Source organism: Sinocyclocheilus anshuiensis, unplaced genomic scaffold (assembly GCF_001515605.1).
Source record: "Sinocyclocheilus anshuiensis isolate Anshui unplaced genomic scaffold, SAMN03320099.WGS_v1.1 scaffold656, whole genome shotgun sequence".
Classification (NCBI taxonomy): domain Eukaryota; kingdom Metazoa; phylum Chordata; class Actinopteri; order Cypriniformes; family Cyprinidae; genus Sinocyclocheilus; species Sinocyclocheilus anshuiensis.
In genome coordinates this window covers 1,746,807-1,751,868 of record NW_015555829.1, presented here as the reverse complement: position 1 = coordinate 1,751,868, position 5,062 = coordinate 1,746,807, and the positions used below count along the sequence as shown (strand labels likewise).

Genomic DNA, 5,062 nt, shown 5'->3' with positions numbered 1-5,062 from the left:
TATTACGGCTTTTCATATTATTTTAATTTTAGAAGATGGGAAGACTTTTATTCATGTGTTTATTAAATGGTATCATTTTTATCTTTAGACAGATGCTATTTTGATGGTATTTCTAAATCTGAAATATTATTTAGCCGCAGATACTTTACTAAAAATCAAGTGAAGGATACTAGAAGCAGAGACGGTAAGGCCACGCCACGACGGATCCAGTGCTCCGGAGGCACGACTGAATTCAGGGTCATTGCAATGACGTAGTTGGTGGAGTGTCCAGTGGTGGAAAGGGCTCCACGTCTCTCGCTGGTTTTGTAGACAGGAGAAATGTAGCACTGACGCTCAGGAATGTCCTGCTTCTTCATGGGCTTCAGCCAGATCTGCACAGACAGTATGATGTGTAGATGACAAGATTTTCTTTGCTCATTCTCTCTCCCTACAATCTGTTATGATTACTACTCAAATATGAATAGGATGTGGTTGGTTTTTTTCAACATTTCTAACAGAGAATGAGAGAAGCAGAAGTTTTGTTAAGATCTAAAAAAAAAAAAAAAAACTAAGTTGCCGAGTTACTAAGAATATTGTGGTTAATCCACATTCTTTTTTCCCTTGTTTATTTTTAAGTCCTCTGTTTACTCGGCTTGGATGTTAAGGTGTTTTCAATACATTTGTCATTCTCGCTGATTGTGCATTTCTTTGTCAGAAGTGGAAAATAAAGTTTGCAAAGCCTACTTTGAGAGTTTCAGCTTATTAAAAATATCTCTTAAAATGTTCTACTCTGTAGCACTGACGCTCAGGAATGTCCTGCTTCTTCATGGGCTTCAGCCAGATCTGCACAGACAGTATGATGTGTAGATGACAAGATTTTCTTTGCTCATTCTCTCTCCCTACAATCTGTTATGATTACTACTCAAATATGAATAGGATGTGGTTGGTTTTTTTCAACATTTCTAACAGAGAATGAGAGAAGCAGAAGTTTTGTTAAGATCTAAAAAAAAAAAAAAAAACTAAGTTGCCGAGTTACTAAGAATATTGTGGTTAATCCACATTCTTTTTTCCCTTGTCGATAAACTAACTCATTTGCCTTGACTTGGTATACAAGATAACTAAAGAAAGAAGACTGTGACCAAAAACAAATTCAAAGCCCCCGAACCCCTTTATCAGAAGCTCCTCCGAAACAAAAAGGTACATTAAAAGTTGGTGGTTTTAATATGATTTATGCATGTGTTTATTTTCAGTGTTTCAGATGAAATGCTTTCAGCTGAATTTAATAATGGCCTTCGAAAGAATTTTGCATTTCAAAGTTTTACCGTAAGTACCGAATGCATGTTTAATTAAGTTCAGCTCTTGTCAAAGAGTTATTTTGGTAATGAGTTGTCCTGAAATGTTGGAATATTAAACAGCAGTGAATGCATTATTTATTGTGGCAATGTGCGTTGTGCAGAAGATGGCAGAATTAATAGAAATCTTTGTTTTCTCTTTCTGTTCTTTTAAGATTATTTAACAACCTATTTGAATATCTCACCTGCTATGATATTTACATGTTGTATATATACATAACTAGAACTCCATTCCCATACTGTATTTAAATAAAAAATAAAAAAACTTTTCTTTTATGTAGAGTTTTTTTCTCAAACTTTCTTCAAGTACCCCCAAGACTTGGTTGAAGACAAAATTGCTTCTGGTTTCCATAGTTCCTACAGGCAATTTTTTATTTTTAACCACACTGAAACTTTTGAATTGCAAGTATTTGCAGGTTTAATACATTTTTCAAACGACTGATCATTCCAATGGAATGACTTTCTTTTGACTTAAATCTCTGTGTGTAATATGTACCCACAACAGGGGCTATGAATGATGTCATCAGCCTCATTTAACTCAGATTATACATTTTACAGCTTCTCACTACAGGCATGGTGTCATGCGGGATTTTGGGGAAAGACTCAGCCAAGCGTTTCGTTCTCCGGTCCCATCGGGCACCATAAAAAAAAAAGGCCATGGATGTAAACACTGTTTAATCACGATTCCCAATGTCCCTACTATGCAAAGACTATATGACACATTAAACCAATATCATAAAACTAGAGTGACCATACATGCTCTTTTTCCCGGACAGGTCCTGGCCAGGATTTATATATTGCCTAAAATATCCACGTTTTGGCTTCCTGTTTTCATACTTGCTGAAGGTAATGATCGAAAAGTAGTTTGACCAATAACAAGCAGGCGTTGTACATAATCGACCAATCGTGACGCGTGAGCAGGTGGTATCAAAGTAATGCAAATACGCGAACATATCAGGTGTGTTCGACTTGAAGCATCGCTGTGCAGACCGATCGGTGTATAGAGAGCAGATGGCTCGAGGAGGGTGTTCCTGCACAACCGGAGGCTGCAGTTTCAGGACCGCATTTCTGGGACCCTGGTGGTTTAGTTTGTAGTAATGTTTGTACATGTTGTTAAAGATATTGAATCTCAGGAACATTTTATTTTTATTTCAATTGTGATTTTTGATTTATATATGCATCAGATGTTAATTACAAAGTGTGTAATACCTACACATCTCACATCAACATGCTTTTATCATCTTTTTAAGTTTAATTAATGTGCTGGCTAGATTTACTTATTGTAGTCATTATGTCAACAAGGTTTAGCTTAATTAAATCATGGCCACGAATTAAGAACATCGTAATAATCAATAAAACTAGCAATCGGGAATTCATTATTATTTCTTAGCAGTTCTCACGTTGGCTACGTAAACTTTGCATCGTTTTAAGGTTATAAAATAAAACTTAATTGAAAATCGGTAAAGTTTCTCACTCTGATTGCTGTCCATGTCGTCCATCTTTAGTGATCCAATTCGGTAGGTGGCGCTGTTACAAAAGAATAGGGTCCTAGAACTGCGGTCCTAGAACTGCGGTCCTGAAACTGCAGCCTCCAGTTGTGCAGGAACATACTATTGGATGGCTCTTTACTTTCGAATCGCTCTCGCGGTTTCTCCAATGGCAAGTAATACAGACCCCAGACCCCTCTCATCTCCCAATAGTAAGACATTACACATGCTATTGCGGTGCATTGTGGGATTGAATGAGTGCACTCGATAGCGTCCACTAAGGTTTCGGACACCAATAAAAATATCTGTCCCCTCAAATAGTGCCCTATTTAAGGGTATAGGGGGCGATTTCGGACACAGGGCTGGATATTTTAGGCAATATAGAAATCCTGGCCAGTCTGTGTCCAGGAAAAGGAGGATGTATGGTCACCCTATAAAACCAGTTACCAGAAATATGCTACTTTAAATTCAACTGATTTTACATAGACTGATCATTGACCGTGTTCACACTTGAGTCGCATTATCTTCAGCAATGGCTATAATTAAAACATACTTCTTTAGGTCAAACACTATGTTGTGGTGACTGATGTGATGTCTCTTCACAAGGACACAGGCTTAAATGCATGTCGCTGGTTAAAGTTTAGCTGGGAGTGCTTGACTGGATTGTAAGCTCAAAGATTTAAGACATGATCATCTGCAAAAAAATGTACTTTAAGTATCAAGAAAATCCTCAAAAAAAATATTTGAATAATGAAGTACTTTACACCCCTGCACACCAACGCACACTAAATATTTTTTCACTGACTGAACAATAAAAAAATGAAGTAGACAGAACAAAGTGTCTGTTGAAGTCAAAGACACACATAAACAGCCTCATGCAGTGTGTGATGGCCTCAGAGAGATGGGTTTCCTCTGGAGAGATACTCATCATGTACTGATGAAAGAGCAGCAGGGGTCTGATGTCAGAGCACTGTAATGTTGACTCTGATTGATGGCACTCAGCCGCGGCGAGGGGTTAATGAAACTGTGCGTCTATCTTCCCTTTTGTCACGTTACCCATTTCCCTCTCATATATTTTACATGTCATGCTTGTCAATACTCACTCTTTGTCTTTCTCACCATCCTCTGGGGGGTTTTTGTATTCCTTGTCCTCCATGACTTCAAAGTCGAAGCTGAGCAGGTCAATGGGCATGGTGTATTTTCGGGCGTAATTCTGCTGGCTTCCAGTGAGGAAGGCCTGAGTGAAAAAGAAACTGGACATCCAGAACACTGTAGGCGTGCCATCCACGTACCAACCCTGTGTGGATGACACAGATGATACTGATTTTAAAGACCAAAATCAAGAAACATAACATCAGGGGTCACAACTAATTCTAAAGGCATAACTTGAAGGCCAAAAAGAAGCTCAAAGCTTTTTTTTTCTTTTATTGAAAAGAACGGTATAGAAGCAGTGTTGTAATCTTAGCTCACTGAATGAGACAGTAAGTCAGTTGCAGCTCATGTGATTTTCCCGTGGCTCACAATGCACTCTAGAATGCTTTCTGCTTCAACTGCTTTATGTATGAAGGTGCGTTTGAGTATCCCAACAACTCACTGGAAAACAATCGATTTGAAGTAAAAACTTTGAATGAATCACTATAAATTATTATGATGTATTGTGCTTACATAATTATTATTACAGAACTGTGTTTGTGGAATCCAAATATGTATTTATATAGCATTTGCATTTATATAGCATTTATTTGAAATATATGTAAATCTTACGTACATCTAATGTAAACATTATGTAGATTTCCTTACTGTAGCTGTAATCAATTTAATGCATCCTTGTGCAATAAAAGTGTTAATTTATTTTTTAATAAATAAATCTTATGGACCCCAAACTGTATATTAAATGACTGTAGCCTTTGAGATTCAAAGGACAAGTGATTACTGCAAACATGTGATTTCCATGTGACAAAGTGTGCAGGGCACAAATTATGGTGGAATGAAAAGTATACTACTATACATGCTTTATGACTATAGATTTTACCTGTGAAAAACTGATGTAGCTTCCCAGTGGTTTGAGGCTGGGCCCTTCAGAATGCTGCTGACAACTTCCTCAAGTTCAGCAGACATAACCACCAGACCCTATCCCAAGACACACACATGCATTCATTGATTGCTTCTGTGTCCTTCTACCTGGATTGTTGTCACATCTGTTCTTCTTTTTTTTTTTTTTTTTTTTTTTTAGAATAACATTCT

General features: G+C 37.3%; 1 pseudogene; it reads right to left on the bottom strand.

Annotated features, from left to right (window-relative positions):
• Positions 1 to 155: 155 nt before the first annotated feature.
• Positions 156 to 5,062, bottom strand: part of LOC107675334 (dynein heavy chain 7, axonemal-like) — a 67,040-nt pseudogene continuing 62,133 nt past the window's right edge.